This window comes from Siniperca chuatsi, linkage group LG9 (genome assembly GCF_020085105.1).
Source record: "Siniperca chuatsi isolate FFG_IHB_CAS linkage group LG9, ASM2008510v1, whole genome shotgun sequence".
Classification (NCBI taxonomy): Eukaryota; Metazoa; Chordata; class Actinopteri; order Centrarchiformes; family Sinipercidae; genus Siniperca; species Siniperca chuatsi.
The window spans coordinates 6,666,390-6,691,115 of NC_058050.1; the positions used below are offsets into that span (position 1 = coordinate 6,666,390).

At 40.6% G+C, this 24,726-nt stretch overlaps 1 long non-coding RNA gene across 1 annotated transcript in view; it reads right to left on the minus strand.

The window, feature by feature from the left end:
• The window catches only part of LOC122881882, a 33,612-nt gene extending 9,110 nt beyond the window's left edge, over window positions 1-24,502 (minus strand). Inside the window, exons 1-2 of the long non-coding RNA XR_006379257.1 lie at window positions 24,352-24,502; window positions 20,374-20,469 (exon numbers count right to left, since the gene is read on the minus strand). This is a non-coding gene — a long non-coding RNA (uncharacterized LOC122881882). The remainder of the gene's footprint in view (window positions 1-20,373; window positions 20,470-24,351) is intronic.
• Window positions 24,503-24,726: the final 224 nt, after the last annotated feature.

Genomic DNA, 24,726 nt, shown 5'->3' on the forward strand with positions numbered 1-24,726 from the left:
CGGGATGACCAAGTAGGTCAGGAGAATCAAGGCGGGAGTGAAGGGGCTCACAAAGCTGTGAGGGGAAGGTCAAGCGTGAAATCCCCCCCTCCTTGCCACTGTGACCCCCCAGGGAGGAGCTCTGGACAAGCAGTGAGGCGTGTGTGTGTGTGTGTGTGTGTGTGTGTGTGTGTAGTTGTAGTAGAGTAGAGTGAAGACGTGGGTATAATATGTGACACTGGTGCCAAGTACTACAGTACATGAAACTCCATGACCAACAAGTATCAGTACCTAAAAGGACAATTTATTGGTAAAAACTTATACCTGACAGATCAAACACACACACCTGTATAATTAACTCACTGAGCTAACTTAACTAACTGAGCTCTGATGTAACATTTGCCTACAGTAGATTTGTATGTGTTTATGCATTAATACATTAAACGATATTGTATTGACCCTTTGAAAGTTGTTTCTAACAAAATAGCATTTGTCTGAACATGCAAACGCCAGCCTAACCTCAGGCTCAGTGACAAATTTGTCAAATACAATTGAGAATGGTTCAGTGAACTTGCTGACACCCTGAGGAAAGTTTCCGTTGTCCATGCCGAGGCTGTTTGTGTGCTCGCAGTATAAAATGCTCTCAGTGTCGACATATCTTGTCGGCAAGTGGTTTCAAATGCAGACATCAGATGTTTCTGAGGAGAAAACTATCAAACTGACCACATGTTGAAGCAGAAATGCATTTATGTGCAGCAGGTACATCTAATGGAGCCCAGATGCTCCAGGTAGGCAGTGCTGGTAAGTGCTCTTAGGATAAAGGCAGAAATCCAACTTCATACAGGTGTGTCCATCCATGCGTGTGTTTGACTGGTTGGGCCTGCCAGTGTGTGAGTATGCATGTCCATTCAGGTATTTCCATGGTGTGTGCAAGAGAATGTGTACAAATTCATGCAGAGTCAGTGTTGGCAGTGTCAGAAATCTTCTCTGTTTATGTCTTTGGGCGTCAAAAAATTTGGGTACCACTCTCTAATAAGGCATTCTTTATATAGGCTAATGCTTTATATATAATATATAAGCCATAATATATAAGCCATTAATAAGAACATCTTTTTGGTTGCCAGGTTGTGAAAACACCCAATCAACTGAACATATGACCACTTACCCTCTAGAAAAGGGCTTCAGAAGTTCTAGACCAAAATCCATCTATTAACAACTTCTTAAGCATTTATTAGTGGATTAGCAACAACTATATAACTACATTATAACTACATTATTTCCAAATAGAAAGGATAAACACCATTTTCACAACCTACTGGCTGATAACTGATCTATTAACCATTGTAAAAGCCACAAGTTACAACTTATAAACTCTTTGTAAAGGGTGCCTTCTATGAAAGTGGTACCGCCATTTGATCTCTCTGATTGGTACATATGTATGCGTGTGTGTGTGTGTGTGTGTGTGTGTGCGTGTGTGTGTGTGTCTTTGTGTGAGAAAGTGAAAGATTCCCACTTGTGCGCCTTGCAGGCTGATGGCTCATCCTGTCACACCCTGTCGCCTTCATGTCAGTGGCTGTGTTTCTCGCCCTCTCTCCACCTCAGCGCCCGGCAGCAGCGACACTCCCACCGCCACTCACTTCTCTCCACTTCTTTTAAATGGTAGCAACTGTTTCTCTTTCTCCCAAAGACTTTATGTGTCGGGTTAATTTAAGCTTTGGTGCCAATAATATACATTCTTGATGAACTGTTTCTTTTTAAGCCTTTTAGTGGGGTTTGGGCTACGCACACATGATAAATGTCACTGTCAAAATGCGTTACATTCTCAGACAAACATAAACAAAATGGTTTACCATAATATTACCAAAAAACTGTGATTTAATATGATTTTAATATGTACTGCTGGAGCCCTTTTGTTGTTTTGTGATGTTCATTCTAATGGATTAGATTAGTGGATTCATTCACAGAGGCAAAGTAAGTCCTTGCGATTGTTTTCACGTCAAGTTCAACTTTGAATTTGTGCCATTGACCAACAGCAAGCCATCTTGACAGTGCTGCATGATCTTTGAGACAACGGAGAGATGGAGAGTCCAAAATGGAGGAAGCTATAGTAACTTATTAGCTGTGTTGCATCATCCACTTTTATTTAACCTCCTCTGTCGGAGTATAAACTGCTGCTCAAAAGAGCCATGGTCTGCTTACAGTTATGAGACAAGAGTCAATGGTACAAAAATTACTCTTAAATATACGTTAAAAGTTTGAACTTACTGTCCCGTTAGCAACCAACTGGAAAGCTTTTTTCTTCCTCTTTGATAAGTCTTTATTGAATGAAATTATCTATAACCCTGAGAACAAAATGCCAGGGGAAATAAATGACAAAAATAGAAAGAAGCTTGGGGATAAACGCTAGCATGTCCTGGCTGGCAAGTATAGTCACTTTGTCACCAAGCTTCAAGAATGAAATACTTTGCAAAGATACTCAGATGAATTTTGTTGTGCCACTTTCTGTTATGACCATTACAAAATGTGTGCAATATTCTGTGTAATACTTCCGTGCAATATTAGTTTTCCCCTTGTTAGTTTTTATCTTATTTATTGCTACTGAAACTATATACCTCAATTACTCTTCGACAGTACATGCACCTCCGCTTATTAATATTATTTATTACATAAGGAGTTACATTGTATTCTAGACTGTACTTTCATCACCAACCAGTAAACCCACTTGGTACTTGACACTTAGTTTATCTTATACTTATACTGACAGGATACTTAACTTATTTCTGACCTGTTTTATAGTGTTTATTTTTTTCTAGTACTTTCTCCGGTGTGGACTGATGTAAAGACGAGCTACTGTAACAAAGAGTTTCCCTACGGGGATCAATAAAGTATTTCTGATTCTGATTCTGATTCTGAAACCACATTTTAAGGTATCGCTAATCAGGAAAATGTTCAGTTCAGCTATCTAAAATATTAACGGCAGGTTTTGCAGTCTCAGAATTAAAAGGTAAAGGCTTCTATCTGAACGTTTTGCACAGAAATTCTAAATCCAGAGAGAAATCCACTATAGAGGAGGCAGAGAGACCAATTTATCCACTGACAAAATGCAATGCAGACTTGGGACACTCTTGCTTATTTGAGTAACGGGTACAAATTTAATTTTTTTCACTAGTAAGACTATTTCTCTTTTCCTTTAAAAAAAAGTTACAACCCCATTTTAAGGGTTGGCCTGATTTTTCCTTTAAACAAATTCACACCTGTAATGCCCAGTGCAACTACAATCCTCACATTCTGGCCACTGAGTACCCTTCTTTTGAGTGAACGTTAATATGTTACTGTATCTATATTATCATCTGATAGTTGTTTTATTAACAGCAGTTACAGTATGGAATCATGATGTATGGTTATTTGTTCAATACAACTTCTATATCACTTTGACATCTACAAGCTTTGCCTATTGTAATTAGACCTATGTTCCCAGTGTAGGGGCTCTGTAATACTCAACAAAGGAAATAATTACTCAGGATTAAAATGGGATCATGACTTAAAGTCATGGGACTTGGATGAATTAGGAAGTATACACCGGGACTGGGCAGGACAGGAACAAAGTGTCTAGAATGCAACTGATTGAACATAACCAACTTTCTCATTCTCAGTCACTCAGTCATTAATTAACTACAGAAAGTCCTCCTTACTGGCTCAAGGTAATTTAGCTTCTACATGCTTGATTGCTAAATTAGCCAATACATGCTGGTCTCTTTGACAGTGATACATCATCATCACAAAGACAGACATTACATAAGAGCAGAGAGAGCGATTTCCCCTGTGAGGATAGGTGTTGCACTGCTTCAGGCTTAGATAATGAATGACCAGTAACCTAATTTAGCCTGTGAGTGACAACTTGTAAGTGATGACTTAGAGATTTCCTTTAACACGCTGTCCGAGAGAATAATGCAGCTGTCATAGAAGAATGTCCAACTGAATTTTGAATTTAAAGTTTGCGAGGCTGTTAATGTGCTGAGTACGTTTCATGAACCTTTGGGTGTCTGGAAGGCATTGAATCATTTTCAAAACAGGTAAAAGAGAGGAGGTGGTTTTCATCTGTCAACAGCCATAAGCTGTGTTTCTGGGGAGGTTAAATGAGGTGAACAGGCTGCTGTGTGTTCCTGTGTGAATATTTGGCAGAATGACATTACACAGTGTGTGTAGTGCAGATGCTTCCAATGATTAAGACATTCAAGCATCTGAAGGTTGGATGACAGGTTTCCAACTTAAAGACAAATCCACGTGTATTCTTCAACGACTGTCATGTGAATACTTGACAAGATATTTCTTTGACATAATCTAACAAACACTTGTAACTACTGTAAAGTATATAAGTGATAATACATGATGACAGGTCCTTATATACAAAAATAACAAAAGAGTCAAAACAACATTTTCCTCCAGAGTCCCTTATTTTCTATATCAGGATACCTCAGTGCATTATCACACTCATAGCATGGCAAAGTTGTGTTAAAATCCTCACCAATTTCAGTTAACTGGTGATGCAGCATGAAGCACACTGTAAGTAAGCCATGGTTACATCAGATCAATATACCTTTATTACTGATTAAGAAGAGAGGCTAAACTGTTGACTGTGTTTGAGGAATTCTGTTAAAATGCAATTTTAACTGACACCTGCCAACCAAGTATTTGCTGTGGCTGTGGTATTAGTTGTTAATTAATGACAGTGTCTTCTTTGTGCATGCATACAGTGTGGTGAAAGAGAGGCAGATAACATGTAACAAAAGTCCACGGCCAGATTCAAATGGCAGCTACGTCTTAAAGCCAGTGTGCTTGAAACAATCTAGTCTGTACGATGTGTCCGTCTGAAAGCAAAATTGATTATTGCTGTTTTGAATGGCCACACTTGAAAAACCTTTTAACATATTTTGCGAAACAAAAAAACAGGGGGATTGAATCATATTAGGAGGAAAACCATTGCTTATTACAACTTGAGTTTTAGTTTCATTGCTTCGGCCATCACTTGCATTGGTAATGATAACACCGTACGCACCAAAGTGATTGCTGAGCTCTCAGAAATGTGGCAACTTAGCTCAAAATAGGTCTGACGGGTCAAGAAACATGAGTGGTCAGACATTAGTACAGGTTGTAAACAAACAAATTTATTTGGAAAAGTAAAAGGCACACAGTAAAATTATTACCCAGACTGTCCATTGCAAATATCCACCACACCTTAGAGCCTGACTTCCTAGTTCAGATTTGACCTACCGTACTTGCCGTGGATTGTGCACAGCTTTCCTGTACAATGAGGAGTTATTAGTAACATTACAGGGTTTGTTTTTATCTCCAAATTAATCTCGTAGCTAATCTGTGTTAGCTACATGTCTACAAACCGTCTGATTGTCTGACTGCTCGTGCTTGTTGCCCTCTTGGTCCTATTTTTATCGATTTTGCTGTATTGGTACAATGTTATAACTGATAGAACCGATGGTTAGAGCTATGACAAATAAAACACAAGTTTTAATAAACAATAGTTTTCCTTTAAACTTAAACACTACCACCAAATGTGCCTCCTTCTAAGATGGCTGAAATTGAACCACTGGCCACCAGTTTTATTTCTCATCTTTCGATGTAGGAAGTTGACTACAAGTTGAAGTCAATACAATGCCACTAAAAAACTAAGCTAGTTTTAACTACTGTATATACAGTGAGGTAGTTTAGTCCAGTGGTTCCCAATCTAGGGGTCGGGCCCCCTCCAAAGAGTCACAAGATAAATCTTGGTACTTATATGATTAATGGGGTTGGAAATATAAAAATAAATACAGTTCTGCTACACAAATTTGAATTCATTTTTCAGACTTTACTCTAATCTTTACATCTTTGGGCCTCAAACTGTTATTGAAATGAAACCATCTGAGAGACACAGACATCTGAAACATGACAAGCAGCCCCAACTAGACACTGCTTTTTTATATCACAAGCCAAAAAGATTGGAAAACCCTGTTTTAACAATGCATTGTATTTTATGATCTTATGTGTTTTTTATGTAAAAGTTTATTTATGTAAAGTAACTAGTAATTATAGCTGTCAAATTAATGTAGTTGAGTAAAACTTACAATATTTCCCTGTAAAAAGTAAAGGTTTAAAGTAAAATGGAAGTAAAGTGAAACTGTATTTAAGTTCAGTACTTTAATAAATGCACTTGGTCACTCTCCACCGCTGCTCCCTTCGTGCATACAGTCATTGTGAGAGAGTGAAAGTGTGTATATGTGTATTAGTGAGCGGGAGGTGGGCCTGTTGGCGGAGCAGGTCAGTGGGCAGAAAGACGGTGGGCCGAGCCGGGAGCCTCAGCCCCTCCCTGGGGTCAGGGCAGAGAGGATGAAACCTGCTATTAGGGAGGTGAGGGGAAGAAAGGTCTCAGTGGGGGTGGGCATTGTCCTGGGGTGGGTGGGTGGGATGGCTCTTTAGTGCCTCAAATAACACGGCCCCCGGCAGCCATTGTCAAGGAGTGAAAGGGCCCAATGGGGGGGTCACAGGGGTGAGGGGGCAATTCTGAACAGTGGTCAGTGTAAGAAAGGAGTCAGTGGGTGAGGAGGGGAGAGGGATGGTGAGTGGGTGGGGGGATGGGGCTTTTATACAGTTGTTTTCCTCTTCTTTGTTGACAGCTCATCCAGAACCAGGTTCCTATGGCCCCCTGAAACCTCAATGAATTTATCAAGTGTGTGTGGATATATGTGTGCATATATATAAGAATCAAATATGTATTTTATATATATCACGTGTGTTTCTGTCTCTTTTGTGTTTGCTTACATGCATGTTCGCAGGTTTCTGTATGTGTGTTTGTGCTTCCTCGTCTTGCAGTGGGGGTGTATGAGCATGCAGGTTGAATAGGTTGACATCTATGCCAGAGCTCAGTGCAGAGTCAGGACCTTTCACTCGCCCGAAGTGTTTTAAGGGGATGGGTCACACAGATAATGGGGAACCCGAGAGAAAAGACCAAAGACCAAAACTTTCCTCTGTACTGGAGGTCATGGACGGAGCCTTTGACGGCCTGTCACTCCTCCGAGCACCAGACAACAAATAGGACACAATATATCTAGATGACAGCTTAAGTTGGTGATTTCAATTGTAACCGATTCTGTTACAGGTTTAAGAATAGTGAGAAAGAGTGTGTGCATAGGGTTGTCAATAACAACAATAAATAAATTAATAAATAAAATAAAAAGGTGTTTCGGGAGTTGAGAAGGTGCTTATTTCTTGTGAGTGTTGACTCCTGTTTTTGTGAAATTTATTAGTTGATTTCTGATGAGTTTTGTTGGTCTCTGGATCTTTACAGACTTAAATTGAGATGCAACATTTTTCAAAATTGTGGTTGTTTTTTTAAGACAGTAGCCCCTATGAATATTTCAAAGCTTTACTTTTTTTTTAAAAATCCTGAAAATAATCCTTTTATACACTTTTTCCAAACAACATGTAGATTTGCCAATTCTGTTTTGACCACTGGAGCCAGTTATTTGCTAATGATGTATACTTTGCTTTATACATCAAAGCTGTTCCCACAGCCAGAGTACCTAATAAACCGATAAACTGGACCAATTACTGACTCCATTAGAGGGATTTCATCCAATCCCAAAGCACTGATGACTTTAGAGGGCCAATAAAACTGCTAGGTTGTGACCTTAACGTTAAGGGACCTTAACAGAACGAGAGGGGACAGACAGGGGTCAACAACATCTCACACTTGTCACATCCCGGTGTGAAAGTGTGTTTACATCTCATTTCTGTATCAACACTGCTCACTCTAATGGAGATTAAACAAATTGAATTGTTAGAATGTTAAAAAGGGAAAAGACATAGACAGGGAAACATAGAAAAGTAAATAGAAATTTTGTATTTTTCAATTTTTAGGTGTTTTTTTATCCATTTGATTGTGGATTCATTCAGTTTTTTGTCATTTTGGGATTTTAAAGATTCAATTTTTGTACATTTGACATGAACACAGGGCAATATTTTGAATGCTACCTTGTGTGGAGATTCTTACTTTTTAGGTACTCAAAAGAAGAGAAGCCTTTTGGATATTTACTTTACAGACGTTGTCACAAACGGGACAGAATAATGAACTCTTACTTAATGTGATGATATAATTTATTTTTTCTTTGGTCCAATATTCAAGCTTTTAAGGCTAAATCCAGGTACTTAGTAGGCTATATTTGTCCAGTTGGGGCATTCTTGACTCAAGTATATAAAAAAACTTTGATTAGACTTGATTGTTTTGGTATGTCTGTATTATTATGCCCTCATTACTTTTTATCTTATTCCTTGGATGGTGTGGTTAATATACTCAGTGTCTGCTTTATTAGGTGCACATATACAATCTAATCTAAACTGCAATCCAATGCAATGTTCTACACTAATGTCTACTTATATGATGCCTGTAATGTTCAGTTTTTTTTACACTGTCACAGAAGTGTTAAACAATGATATGTTTTATTACTGAGGTCATAGTAAGTGGTGCATTATATTGAGAGGTGTTACTAATATTCTTCCCCCCTCATGTATGTAAATAGGGAGGGCAAAAAATTAGGAAAACCTCACAATATTATGTAGCTCAGTACACCACCTTTAACTGTGACCTCGGTATTAAACATATAATTGAATTTACACATTTCCGACAATGTCACCAAAAATTGAACTTCACAAAGGTAGAATTTATGGCAGAGCTGTTGTATTGTACTTTTCATTTCATATATGAAATGAAAAGTACTGGTCCAGAAGTCTTTTCTAACATTCTTTTATTCTTCTAATACTTTCAGAGTTATATGGATGTTGCTGCAATGCTCTATGTATGATAAAATTGTATAGATTTATGATGAATAGTGGCACTTTTTCCCATATTTACTGTCTTTGTTTTCTTAATATCTTATAGTCATTAGTATAATGTTTTCATAAAGAAAAAATATCTTCTTTACCTGTTTACCTGTGTGGCAGTGTGTGTGGTCGCTCAAGGTGTTTCATTTAGCATTTGGTCCTCTGACAGTGTGTATGTATATATTTTTTAATTCGAATTCTGTGACAAATTATGGAATTGATTTTCCAAACCCAAGCAAAACTTTTCAAGAACAAATCCGATAATTATAAAGTCAAATCAAAATCCTGGATGTATCTGGAAGACTTGATTAAACATTCTGGCAGTAAGCAAAAAACTAAATCTATTTTTTCCTTTCATTTTATTTTGGTTGTAACATGACAGGAAAAGCACACGAAAGGGAGGGGGGAGTAGTTTTTTTAAATTGTGTATTGCAGGTGTATTATTTGTGTATTGGGGGAAGGAAGTCTGCATCAGTAGTACATTAGTGAGGTGAAGAAATCAACAGCAGACCTTATTTAGAGGCCCAAAACTGTTACAACCTGCATTGGAGGGAAAAATAGAGGGAAGGAGGAGGAGGAGGAGGAGGAGAGGAGGAGGAGAGAGGCAGGCCTAATCACTTTCCCTGCTGACTTCACAGGAGGGAGGGAGGTAAAGATCACAGTTCCACCAGCACATTGCAGCCATCCTCCTCTCCTCCCTCCTCTCCTCCCGGGCTTTTGAAGGAGGGCCCGGGGTGCCTGCTTCCCTCCCTCTGCCCACTGGGCTATTCAAGGAGTGATGGATGGCTTCATAAGGAGACAAGATCCATCTCTCATTCACAAAATCTCTCCCTCTTTAAATGACTCTTTCATTTTCTGTCCGTCTCTCTCTGTCTCCTTTCAGTTTCTCTCTGATGTCAGCAATAAAAGCCCTCACTTTTTCCTTTTTCTTTTCTTTTATTTCCCTTCTACTTTCTGTTGGTCACCTGTCTTTCTCTGTTCTTTCTTTCTTTCTTTCTTTCTTGTGGATGAAGGAATGTTTCTCTCTCCGTGTCGTTCCCACTGTCTTTCTCTCCGAGGCTTTGGACAGATGTGGCGGCCTTCCTTTCCCAGCATTCCCTGGGGAGAGTATAGGGACAGATCTTAACACCCTTTTGGAGAAGGGAGGAGGGCGAGGGAGATGGGAGGGCAGTTTGTTGTCCGAAGGGTCACGTCTTGGGAGTCAAGTGATGCATAAGTAATGCTTTGTTTGGACTGATCTGGGGGAAGGAATTTACTGGATTTGCCTGTAATTGGGTTATTTTCCTTTGAAACAGCTTATGAAACAAAGATTGGGGAGGTAAAAAAGGTCAATGCATTATGAGAACCGTTATAAAAGTCAGTGAAATTGTCAAAAATATCAGATTTCATAATGATGCCTTAATCAGCACAATACTATATAATAATGCAAAAATGAATTTAAAAGAGTTTCCCCTTGGGGATCAATAAAGTATTTCTGATTCTGAGTATTTCTGATTAATCCTCCAGTCATGAGTTATGGCGTGAAACACCAACATCCCTTTGATCCTTTTCAGACTGTTTTTAAAAGTCTGTCTCTATTCATCTGAACGCAACTACACAAATAAAAATAAAGGTGTGAGGACATCAAAGATGCATTCAGTACATTTACATGCACTCATGAAACCTGGTTACTGGGAGAAATCAGGTACAGTAACACAGGAAATCAGACATGCACTGTAGATCAGTAATCAAATTTCTCCCTTATTCCAAACTTATTTTGGAAACGTGCCTTAGTTATGTTAAGTGTAGTTATGATACAAGATGCTGTATCCAGCTTTTTTCCTTTCTTTTGTCTTTTGGAGCTTCAGACTGACAGTGAAGTAGTGAGGGGTCTGAATTTCACAAAAGGGTGTAGCAGTAGAAACTTATTTAGACTTATACTTTCCTTGTCTGAAGTCTTTTTCCTGCACATGCGCACATGTAAAATCTAATTAGAAACCCGGTTATGGGTACATGACCAAGAAATTAGCATTCTATGGGGAAAAAAATCTACCCCAATAACTGAAACCAGGTATCTTGTTTACATGGTGTTGAAGAAATCAAGTTACTGCAGAAAGCTGACAGTAACTGATGTAAGGGCATGTAAACTCACTAATTGGGGATTTAAATCCTCTTAGTTTAGCGTAGCAGCATGCTAACATTAGTTGATTAGCACTAAATACAATGTACAGCCGAAGCTTATGGGGACAAATTTAAATTCTTACCTGATGATGGTGCAGGATGAAAAGTTAGGGATCACCAAAGTCATTAGGATTCATTCTCTGGACACTATGGATATCTGTACCAAATTTCATGGCAATCAATCCAATACATAGTGTGGTTTGTAACTAAAATGTGTTAAGTTTGTGTTTGTAAGTGTATTTTGTTTAATGGCTTTTAGTGTGTCTTATTTTGAAAGGAGCTTAAACATTTGTGAAAAATGGAACTTGGCGGTAATAAGGTAACGGAAAGGTAAACAGTACAGTAGCACACAGAGTTAAATAATTAATAAGGCTGAACAGGGAAAGTGTAAGTTATGTTTAGCTTCAGTCAAAAGTGGCAACAAGGTAATGTATTTGAGTTTATGTATTTTGTCTTAAGTTAGCTAACGTTGTGTTACTATTAGTCAATTAAGTTATTTTAATGTAATTATGGTCCAACAGAGTCGCAATTTATTGTCTTGGCTACTTTTCTGTTCAGCCCTTATGTTGGTTTGATGACTTTGGCTTAATGAAGTGCACGGAAAACAAATAAACAGTGTCACACCATAAGTCAAGACTTTCATTTGTTCGACTGGGACGCTACACCATTCAGTAATTGGTGAGATATTTCAGTCTGGACCAAAATGGTGGATGACCAACAGACAGACATTGCCATCCTTACAGCCACATCTCTAGCATGGTTAAAAAGCTTGCCCTTTTGATTGTTTCTGTGAAGAAAACTTTGGGAAAGAATCTGTGCGTTCATTTACATGCTGAGCACAAAAGAAAATCCAGTGATCACAGGTGATATATAGTCCACATCACACACAGTCTGGATATATCTGGACAAAAGTATCAAGGTCTAACCAGAATCTTGAAACACCTTCCCACTGTTCGTCTCTAAGCCTGCTGGTTATCTACTCTTTCCTCCTCAGGCTGTTGGAGTGACAGCACACTGTGGTCGCGCTCTGTGGAGCCATTCAGGCCTCGCGGCCACCACAGCACAGGCGTGAAAATCGACTACATTTAATCAGCCATGGTGGAGGATTTAAAGAAAGGGATCAAGAGAGCTTTGTCTTAATGGATTGGCTACAGTTTAGGGGTCCAGCACACTGAGTTTTACCTAGCTAAAAGCACATCACTCGCTAACAATATGACTCAAACCACATGGCACTTCCCTGAAACATACTCGCTTGGATCTTTCCTCCACATTTCAAAATAGAAAATACATATTGGTTCTAATATTTTTTCTAAGTTAGTTTTTGACATTTGAGAGCTGACTGAATTTGTGCAGTTAGACCCAGAGATGATTTTTATTGATTCTTCAGTCAATCATTTCATCCATGTTCAAAAAACAGAAAATTATAGAATAAGTCAGCTTTTGTGTATTGGAAGTACATGAAATGACTCACACATACAGTGGGCCAATTCTTTCAGTCTGTCTGTACATTAGAATTTCAAGCTTACGGCCATGGCAATTTTTACCAATACAGTAAGGCCATACAAGATGGAGGCGACATTCAGAAAAGGGCCAGTGCAGTCAAACAAAGAAGTAAATCAAGTGGCTTGACACATGCTCACCAGACAGTTTGCCGTTTGTCACAGCGTCTGAATGGAACTAAAAGCAAAGTTGTGGACGCATCAGGGTGATCGGCATTGCTCAGATAATGCACAAGAGGCCTTTTCAGACAGCTGCAACACTGATTACATTGTGTGAAGGCCAATCAAAGGGGAAAATGACGAGAGCAGTCATGCCGGACACACACAATGCACAAATGGCAGCGGTCAGATGGTGGAGGAAAGAGGTGGTGCTCCGGGGATTTTAAAGACGCATTTTGGGATACAGTGTCAGACGTATGGGAAGCTCTCTCACACCCAACATACAGTATATCACAAAGAGGCATATAAACAACATTGTAATATCTGAGTTTCATTCTGTAAGTGAGATAAAACATCACAACTATTTTTTGGTCATCGGTTTACAAGTAAGGCTTTAGAAATAAATAGGCAAGTGACTTAATTTCATGTAAAATCTGTAGAACTGAGGAATTATGTTCATGGCATCATGTTAGATTTTAAGGTGTTTCTACAATCTTAAGTCTTATATGAACAGACAAAACATATTTAGATTGTTCTAAAAATCTAATTAAAGGTGATTTAAACCTGAGCATCTACGTTTTGCAACAATTTAGAAAAGAAATACTGAGGATCTTCTGACTATATCATCTTGTGAGATCCACCTAAAAACTGATTTCTGACAAATTAAGTTGTTTCTTGGTGTTATGAGCTCTCATCTTTCATTCTTCATTGGGTGTCTACAACGGAGTGCAACACCATGAAGGCCTTCGAGGAAAGACTGTCTTCCTGTGTGCACCATTATCCCCATTGCTACGATTCATTGCGTCTTGCCCCTCTTCATGATGGCAGGCTTTCGGCCTGCCTTCAAGTGTGGCCGTTCAGAACCTGTATAAGCACTCCTGCCTTCATGCCCGACATGGACGGACGACACTTTGTACAAACTAGTTATTTTAAAGCATACCGTGGCCTTAACCTCTCTGAAATTTCTCTCTGAAGTTTGTGGTGCTCACAGCATTGAACAATGACATTCAGAAAATGTGTCTTTCAACTAACAAATGTCTTGATAACCGACAGACCTCAGTGTGAACAGTTTTCATTGGAACTACTTTCTACTGAAGAAATATTTCCTATGAAAACTGTTGACAGCATGTTCTGTAGATTATCCAGAGTAACAGGGATAACGTTTCTGGAAAGAGATGTTAATGTTGAATTTTCAAGGTCATTTTTAAAATTCCACCCACTTCCAGTGTATTTGGGTTGAGGCAGCAATCTCAAAACTTGGGCAACTAAAACCTAAACTAAATACACCACCAAATACCACTACACGAAAGTGAGAAAAATCAAACCCTTTAACCAAATCAGCCACCATGTTTATCTATAATCTAGAGCCAATGCTAAAATGTGTAGAACCCTGAATCATAATGAAATCTGGGCCAACACTAAGTTATAGAAATTTGCATATGCAGTGCTCATACCATCAAATGTACAGATTAAACAACCTTCATTGCCACTATTGAGGAAGTTACACCAGATCATCAGAATATATGTTTTTATTTCCACATCTCAGCCATTTCGTTGGGTGTCGTTTAGATGGAGATTTTGAGGCAGGTGAGACTTCAAACACACAATAAATGTTATTTACAGAGGCACAAAACACACACTCACACCACATAAACACAGAGTCTGGGGGCAAATGACAGAAACACACGGCTGTGACAATCTGTCTCTTTGAATCGTTCTTCAGTCTCTTCCTCTCTGCTGATGAGGACAATGAATTGATTGTGACGATGATGATGATGATGATGGTAATGATAACAAGTACTGGCTGTTATGTTGTCCCCTCACTAAAACCCTCAAAGTGTTAACAGCTCTGTTGTGTCTTTGCTATGTGAACGATGCAATGAAGGGATTTTAAAAGTCAAAGCTCCTCTCTACGTCTCACACACTCATTACACATCTGTTGCACGCGCAAACACACACACACACACACACACACACACACACACACACACACACACACACACACACACACATATCTGCTACCCACATATCAAGAATCATTTTGATCATGTGCCTCACGGGAATCAGAAAGAGTGTTTGGCCTCAAGCCGTCCCAAATGGGAATCAGTGTGTATGTGTGTCCACCATGTTTGTGTGTGTGCGTGCCCGTTCATGTGTGGGAGGGCTGCTAGAACAGGGGATTTTTTGTGTTGGGGAAGAGAGAGGCTTGGGCACTTCATCTTCTCTTGTGTGCACTGCCAAAAAGGGCAGAGGTCAAAAGTCAGGGCGATTGGAGAATTCCGTACTGCATGCCGACAGATCGGGTTTCAAGGGTGGGGGAGGGTCGTGGATCGCCCTGGAGGGATAGGTGCCTGCGTGTGTGTGTGTGTAAGTGTACATATATACATGTATGTGCTGTGAGTGTGCGCGTGCGCGTGCGCATGCTTGGCCTGTGTGTGCTCAAATACGTGTTTATGTGTGAGCTTGTACGGGCAGCCCTTTTTTAAAAACATCTTGTCGCAGCTTTAGTGCTCAAAGCATTTGGAACTTTCTCTTGATGTTTACTGCTTTGTGGGAATCGTTTGGAGGAGACTCACCCATCATAAGGCAACACCTTAACTCCCTGACCTCAGTGTCACATTGTCTGCAGCTGAAAGACATCTATTCCAAAAATGCTTTAGATCCATTTTGGATCATTTGTCAGTCAGCAGCTCCAAAACCTGTCACGATTTGTAAAAAACAAAATAATTTTCTTACCAAATAATTGTCTGAGTTTACTTTTATGCTAATAAGTCATCTTATTTGCAATGCTGTTTTTTTAATAATGGATAATTCTTGTTAGGATGAAGCACCCTCGTTGCTCAGATAATACTGTATTCTGCCTTTTCTGGCCAAAAGTCTTGGTAACAAAGTGAGTTTAAACAGAGCTCAGGGATCAAAGCCTCCTTAACTGAGCAGGAGAAGAAAGACAGATCTTAGTCGTGTGCTGTAGATTATGTTCCATGAATTGTTTCATGACTCAAAATGACTTAACAGTTTCAAAGAGGATGGATGGAATGTGTATTAAACATGGGTTAAAACCATTTTTACATTAATAATTATCCAAAAGCTGTAATCTTAACGGACAATAACAAAGAACCTTTAGGGAGATCGCTGATTGAAGAAGTCTCAAGTCTCTTTATAACAAAAAAAACCCCTTTAACACCTCACTCAGTAAGAGTTTAAACTGTCGACTCAACCGCAATCAATCCAGGGAGACACATCCTGGGTTTAAACATTTAGCAGAAGGTGCAGTCATTCAGATGGTTTGAGATGCAAAGGAGTACAGACCTCAGCGACTAGCAGCTCCCATTGTGGCCTTTGTAACTGATCATTAACGAACATGTGCTCCGGGCCTCCGGTGACTCCTGGGGAGCCCAGACTGATCACCACAGCTGTGTTTCTATTGTGCTTACCCGCGGTGCCGAAAAATAACACAACACCCAAGCTCTGGCTATGTGCTGGAATTTATTGTATTTACTTTCCAAATCGTAAAAAAGGAAAGGCTGAAAAAAAAAGCTGCAGTAGTCCAGCATGTAGGAAACATTAAGGAGGATAATGAGAGCGCTTTTATGAAACTGAAAAAAAGGGAGTGATTTATGTTGGCATGATGTAAAAGTTTTTTTACGGGTGATAATGTTACATGAAAACTGAAGTGGGGAGGGTATAAAGGGAAGGCAGTGTCAACTCTGTAGGGATGTTTTAAAGACAGATATTTAATGATAACCTTGTTCTTGGGCCATGTCTTGTGAATGTTAATTACACATAATATCAAGTCCTTGAAATTTGATGCATAGATTCATAATGTCATCTTTTTCACCTGAATGCTCAACATTTCTATTAACTACAAAACATGTTGAAAAAACGTCTGACAAATGAAGACAGAAATCATAATGAAAGCTCTTTGTCAGCTGTTTTAACGTGACAAAGAAAACTGCCCAACTCCCTCATGACACTTGATTTGCCTTATATTCTGCTTCACAATATGTGAATTGTGGATTTATGCCTTTGGCACTCTGCGGTTTTTGTGTTTTTTGTGGTGGGCAGAGGAAGTACCATACTTTGACGATGCAATGACAGCAGCGTCCAGAACAAGTAGTCCTCTCTCTGTCCTGTTCACTGTTTTCAGGGGAGAAACCAGGGTCAAAGAGTCACTTAAATCACACAGAGCAAATATTGTAGGCAAGTAGTGTATGCAAATTAATTGAACCCCTTAACAAGCCAGCCGGTGGGCATTGGTCAATACAAACTCATACTGTGCAGCCAAATATTGTTTAAAACCACACACATTTATATTAAATTCCACTGGAATTATGGATACCAAATATATCTGTCTGAATTTGGGGGAAATGTGCCGACATCTAGTATATTTACATTTGATTGAATGGTGAAGCCATAAAAAACCTAACTTGAGTCTTGGGTTTGAATATTTACCTCAATGTAAACATCATATAACCTTAATGAAGAGTTGGAAACTGATACAGAATATATATTATATATACAGTATGGAGTGAGATGTATTTAACAACCTTAACTCTACTTAAGGTATGTTCATACTTCAGTATGGGCACGGACAGCTGCAGACTTGCACGCACTTCTATACATATTACAATCGTGTATGTAGATGTGTTCCACACATGTGCAGTAGAAAATAGGACCACAGTGGTGTAAGAGACATTTTGCTTTTCTAGTGCATGTGTAGTCGATGCGCTTGTAATGAGTGCAGTCCACATGGTCACAAATTTTGGGCAGCATGGACCACTGAGCGGACCCTTGCAGCCACACGGATGCGGCAAGCATTAAATGGGCTTTACTGGAAAATGGTACTCCAGCAATTCAGTATTGCCCATCCATAAAGTAGGTGGACTTGCACAAGACAGTTTTGAAAAAAGAATGCAACAGTGGCCTAGACATTCTGACTTAAGCCAAGCTTTAAAAAATGCTGGATCCACCATTTCCCATAATGTAACTCAAAAGTGTCTTCCATTAGACTTTCCCTGCCTGTTTAATGCTCCAATCTTTCGAACTGCACGCCCCTAGTTCATAAATCAGGTTTCTGTCAAATATTTGAAGTCTCGGGCCTAATTCAAGATAACCCTGATGACATCATCAGGGTTATCTTCTCAGACTTTAGAAAGCTCCTCCAGAGCCACAGAAGACATTATACAACTGTTTTCACAGGCAGAGTAGAGCTAACCATGACAAGTAAACTAACATTTATGTGTAAAAGTGGTGGAGTGCCCCTTTAAGTTTAAAAGGAAAACTGCATGTTGAGGGGTAGAAAATTCTTGACACAACATTTAAAGTTTTTTGACATGACAGATCAGTCAGATGGTAGCATAAGATATTAATACTTCTAAAAACTAGAACAAATAAATATATCACACACTGGCCAATCCTTGCGTATGTGCATGATGTGTATGTGTGCGGACGTATATTAACGACTTCCACAATCACAATCTCCATCAGTTTTACACTAGCAGGGCTTTTGTTTCACAGTTAATACTGCACTGTTGCACACGCATGCTCATGCCAGCACCTGTGCTCATGTTCAAAAGCATGAACATCTTATCCACTTACATGCTCACACACTCCCCACCTCCTTTACTTCTTCTTCTACACGGGAAGTTGACACTTGTAGCCCATACACTCAAGTCTTTTTAAAGTATGAGATCCTTTACCGCCCTTTTCATGCTTCGCTGTAATTTTTTTCTTTTTTTTTTGACATGGCAAGGGATCATGAAAGAGCGCAAACGAGTCATTGATGGATCGGATGGAGCAGTCTAAACGTGGGGCTTGACCTCCCTGCCCCTCCCTTCTTCCACTCCCCGGGCTGTTTGAGTGTTCGGATCAGGACCAACTCTCAGGCCCTAATGGAGGCAACTCATTTCGAGGGGGCTCGTATCTTTGATGCTGAGCCCGTTAACAATGCGTCCTTTCTGTGACTGGGTAAGAATTGGCCAGCAGGGTTCCTGCGAGAGGGGAAAATGTAAACGGGGGATTAGCTGGACTAATGGCCCCAACTTGTCGTTGATGTTAATTAGCGTTAATTAGGACCCCCTTCATTTAGCAGATTGGATTGAAAAGCGGAGGCGAGCTGCTGGTGTTTTTACAAATGTTCTAGCTCATGTTTGTGCACACATGGTCAAATTCTCATGCACACTTTTTCACACTCACACACGCAAGCTAGAGTACTTTCTAGTTAATTTCAGCATCTTGTTGGTACTCGTATGCTGACAGCTTCCTTCTGTTTGTTCTTTGCTCGTTGTCAGAGGCCATTTGCTCTCGCCACAATGACTCCCTTTCACTAGGTTTGATCTTTGCAGCTATTCATCCTCCTCTTTCTAGTGGTCAAGAGAAGAAACCACCATTCCACCTCGACTCTTTGCACAGCCCTAAAGCCAACCGTAGCCCCTCCCCCTCCCCATGTGTGTGTTTCTGTGTCCACTGATCCAGGGGAAAGACATTGGTAGGATTTGGGATATTTTTGCTTCCAAGGTTCCTCCACTGAGACATAATCGGCCACTTTGTTGGGTCGGTTAACCCTGTATTGTCCCGGAGGCCCCTTGGAGCTCTGATGCCATTCAGCATGCTAGTATCTCTCCCCCATCTGGTTGTGGTGGCAGCTTTGTGCAACACGTACATGTGCAAACACACACATTCAGGAAACGGGTGACACTTACACATGCACACAAACACAGAGAGGGCATGTACTGCACGCTACCTGAGGCTTGTTTTTACTTTGACATGCACGGCCACCCCTTCCAACGGGCTCGCTCTCAGGCTCGACGTCCCAGCAGGATTCAGTGGTGTGAAATGGGGGGCCCACAGTTTGCTGCTGGTGGGAGTTAAGAGAGAAGAAGGGGGAAAAAAACGCTTCTCTCTGGCCAACACCTGGTATCACTTTATTAACCCTCGGCTGTCTTGACCTCTGAGAGCCAAGGAACAGCAGGGCCAAAGGGGGCCGCAAGGGAGTGAGAGGTGGGGGGTGGAAGAGGAGAAGGGGTGCAAGGGGTGTGTGGACGTCACCGCACAGCCTTTGAAGGGGGAAGCGATGCCCCCGCAGCAGAGCCCCTGCGATGACTTTACCAGTACTGTGACCCCCCTTGACCCTGACACCCCCCTCTGCCCAACCCAAAACCCCAACCCTCTCTCCCTGCAGCTGCTGGTTCCCATTGGCCCGCTGTGGGCCACTGTGGCGGAGGGGAAGAAGGAATGGACGGAGCAAAGGAAAGCGAAGGAAAGAAGGGAGAAGGACGGGGGAGCAGCGAGATGGGGGCCATGCAAAAGGTCAACTGTTGGTCAGAGGTTTTTATTGGGAGTGCAGGAGGGAGGGAGCGGGAGTGGGAGTATGCGTTAAAGACCACCGTCTGAGATTTTAACTGCAGGGAGGGGAATTTGGCCTTTTCCACCCCTACAAGTTTAGAGGACAGGCTCTGAGTAGACCTGTGTGCTAGTGGCCTAACGTTGAAGTACAGAGAAGTTAAGTGAAGTGACGCCCCTGGGCACTACAGGGTTATTTCAACTTCAACAGCTTCAGTGCATGATTTTGGGCATTGTATACTGCATGTTGACTGGTGCTGCACAGCAACCAGTCAGCGAAGTTGAGTATCAGCACAGAGAAAATCCTCACGTCACATGCATTGCTTATTCAGGGTATTGAAGATCTCTTGGGTCATGTAATTACCGTCGGATGGTAGGCCTGTGGAAATTCCATCAGAGAGACGTATACTGGAGGATTAGTGCTGATCCAATCAGAGGTTGCGAACGGTCCGAGGCAAATCTGAAAACCGTATATGAGCCTCTGATTAGTTGCTGGCACAGTCAATAGGCATTCATGATCCACAAATAGAACCTGTAGGAACAAGTTACCTCCTCTGACCTTTCATCAAGGCCATCGGGATGCTTGTTGGCCAGTTGTCAATCTCACCTGTACTTCAGACAGCTGATGCACTTTTACAGTCAAAGCTAGAAGAGTTGGGCTGCAACTTCAAATGATTTTCATTATAAATGATTATTCTTCTGATTCATTGACTAGTATATAAAACGTGAGAACATTTTGGAAAATGGCTATCACAATTTCCAAGAGCCCAAGGTGATTAGGTTACTTGTTTTGTCCGACCAACAGTCCCAAACACAAAGATATTTAAAGTTCCCTTTGCTCAAAAATGCGTTAAAAATGTTACTTAATTTGGATGTTTGACCTTCGCTGTGCAGAATTTGATGCTAAAAGGGTGTTTCATCTGCTGAAGGGGAAAGTTTCTCTGTGCTCACCTTAAATCTGAGTTTAATACGTGGATATATACGAGCAGGATTTTGTGACATCACAACTAATCTGAAAGCACGCAAGTGTGATGTGGAAACTTGAACTTGAATCCAGCGTACATACACTGAGGATGGACTTTACAGTGAAGTAGGAGACATCTTGTGTGCAACAGTTAAACTACTTACATAATACTTACATAATGATAGATGAATAGATTTTTAATCAGGGAGAAAGAGTAGATTTAATTAGTGAATGTTTGGCTTTTTTGCTTGATATCTAACTTAATTAGTATTTGGTTATAAAATAGTTTTGTCAGTTGACTAATTGAGTAATCAAGTAATTGTTTAAACGAGCAGTGTGTAGGATTTAGTGGCATCTAGTGGTGAAATTGCAGTTTTCAACCATTTGAATACCGCTTGTCTCACCCTCCCGTTTCCAAGTGTGTAAGAGAAACTTGCGAAATTCGCGAAACTCGCAAAAAATGCAAATGGCCCTATCTAGTGCCAGTGATTGGTTTGTCCGTTCTAGGCTACCATAGAAACATGGCAGTGCAACATGGCGACCTCTGTGGAAGGAGACCCACTCCCTCTGTAGATAAAAACAGCTCATTCAAAGCTAAAACACAACAATTATTATTTTCAGGTGATTATACACTAATCTAAACATACGTATAAATATCATGTTCCATTTCTGCCATTAGCTTCTCCTAAATGTTACACACTGGACCTTTAAGCACTACATACAAAAACACCCTGATTTCTGCATTTTGTGATCAAAACACATTCGATCTGGCCGACTCCAGATTCAACCACTCAAGAGCCACTTGGAGATGAATCAAAACTGCCTTCACTATCTCCAGTCTCTCTGCACTGAACTCTCATGTTGCCTAATTTTCACTGGCCTCCTTATCACAACCTGAGCACACACAAAGATGACATCTGTGTGAAGACACAAGTTCTCTGAGATACACAGCAGTCACCATGTCAAGCTTCTCTCTGCAGGGGAACAGATTACAGGCTTTCTCTGGGTCGTGTTGGGCATTCATCCAGACTTCACTATACGACCAGGAAGACATTGTGAAAAACAAGGTTATCTCCTGACTCAACCCCTGCAGTGCAGCGTCAACACTGTTCTGCTGCAGCTCGCCCCGACCGGCGAGTCACAAGGGCTCAGCCTTCAGCCAGGGTCCAGAGGTTAATTTATTGCCAGATCGCATGACCGCAGTTTGGAGTAAAAATGGCAGTAAACGTGGCATTATGAAGGTGGAGGAAGGGTGGAGAATCAGAGTCTGTCCGCAGAGTACACCACTTGGTTAAGTGCATTGGTCACAGTCTGAACGCCTGACAGTTTATAATCAGGGCTGTTTGACCACAACTGACCAAACAAGACAGTATGTCTCTGCTGTGGGAAAAGGAAATGAATCATGATTAGATTCATGTAGGTGAACTTTTGTTCTTTGCATTGTTCTTGTTTAGATAGCTAGATAGATGGATAGATAGATTTCCCCTTTCTCTCTCTGTACCTCTTCCTCTCTGTCTTCTTTCTTTCTTTCCTTCTTTCTCTGTCTCTCTTTCTCTCTGTAGGCATCTTTTTATGGAACTGACATTCCTGGAGCGGTCGAAACAGAAGCCCTTGTTTAGAGGCAAAACCCTCCCACCCTATCCCCTTTTTTCATCTTCCTAGTTTTGGAGCCCCGGGTCAAAGGTCGAGACCCCCTCCAGCTTCAGAGACATGTCAGGTCATGCAACCACATAGCATTCCCTGTATAGTCCCCACCACCCCACCCTGCCTCCCCTTCACCCCAGCAAAAGGCCCACTGCCTCTTAACAGTGACAAACCCCTTTACGCAAGAGGTGTGAGAGTATGTGCGGCTGAGTAAGCGTGTGTGTGACATTTTGAGAGACAGTGAGTACTAGCAATCACTTGAGGATTTTACGTCGTTGAAGGTGGTTTTTGAGATGTTGTCTGACAACTGATGTTGAGATTTTAACTCTATATAAGCAAGATTTAAACACAAAATTAGATCTAATCTGGTAGCATGATAGTAAAACATGTTAGTGAAGTTGCGAATTACTGATATTTACATAAAAAGCTGTGTTTGCAAATACAACCATTTGAAGTTTTTGAAAGACTGGCTAATGGATTTCCTACAGTAAAACTGATCTGAAAATAAATAAATAAATTGTTTTCAATGTTCTGACACTGACTAATTTAAATGGCAAAAGTAAATAAACATTAGATGCTGGGTTGCAATAATAACTTGATGTGTATTGATGATGTTTTTTAAAAAAAAATCTGGGAAGGTTATACATTTTCCTGTGTGAAATGATGAACTAGTTTCATCTGTCAGGATTGTAAGCTATGGTTCACTGCCTTTGTGTAACATACACAAGCAATTCAATGAAATAATGCAAAAATAGGAAATAAAAGACCATAAATTAAAGTGGAAGTGAATTAAAACTGCCAGGAAGCAATTAGGAAAACACCATAACTCCTCCAAATGGGGGCCAAAGTTGAACAGATAGCAAAATACGTGTTAAATGAAAATAACCAATTTTGGGAGTGTATCGCAGCCAAATGTTAAAGGTCACGAGACTCGGCGGGGCCTTCGCTCGTGCCCTCTTCGCTTAGTCAGCAAATGGAACCAGCGCCATCATCCCACAAGAAATGAGATGAAAAATGGGTTTGAGATGCACAAACAGGGCTGAGATGTAGTGCAGAGAAAAGGGTGACCTCTTCCAACAGATAAACAAATAACTAAATAAATCCTGGAGACACTGGGGGTGAGGGAAGCTACCCCCGAGGGGTCAGAGCAGGAACAGATAAATCTCCCTTAAAGACGCCATGCCGCTCCACAGTTAACCTCTTAATCAACCCCAATCGGCCAAAGGAAACAGCGCTGACTTTCAAAAACTATCAGCTCTGTGTCTCTGCAGTGAGTAAACACCCTTGCACATTTGCACAGTGTAAACCAGTGCTATGTGTGTGTATAGAAATGTGGGGCCATTCACTCCTGCATGATGAGAATTTAATTACAATGTGCTTTTTTTTTAAAAAGGGAAGTTTTCTGAAGTTCATCATCAGTGTCTCTGATGGAATTTCAGATGTTATAATTTAGGTTACACGCCGTTCACTTTTTCACATAATGTCTTTTTGGTGTACACACACACACACACACACATTTTTTAGTAAACTACAATTCACTTCTTCCTTGTTTGTCCATCAGAGAGCCTTTCTAGAGCAGCGTATCAGCGATTAACCTCCTGTGAGCACAAGAGCATCCAGATAATATCTGTTCACGGGTCATGCAAGACACGGGCTGCAGATGTAAGAGCGCCTAACAAACATGTCATTCTTAGCTTTGAATTTCTATTTCGGTAACACGCTCAGGTTACATACCTGGTCACTTGACGGCTCCTTTCCTCAATGGGATCATATTTAGCATCGGATGAAGCGGAGTGTTGCATTGTGGGCTCTGGTGTTGTCAGGCTGTCCATAAATTAACAAGAAAACCGGTGGCCTCTGCACTTCCTAGGCCATCCGGTGCGGTCATGTTTACCACTCCTTGCCCCCACCCTGACACCCTCATGTGTCAGAGCCTCCCGCACCAGTTGGTCCAGGCATCCATCACTGAGCATCAAACACAAGTGGCAAACTATTCTGTTTGTTTAAGATACTTTGAGGTATGATGGGGCAAAGATTACGATTACACAATTCAAGGTGCATCAGCTATATCAGTTTAAATTCATTGTCCACTTTCATTGTTTGAACTCC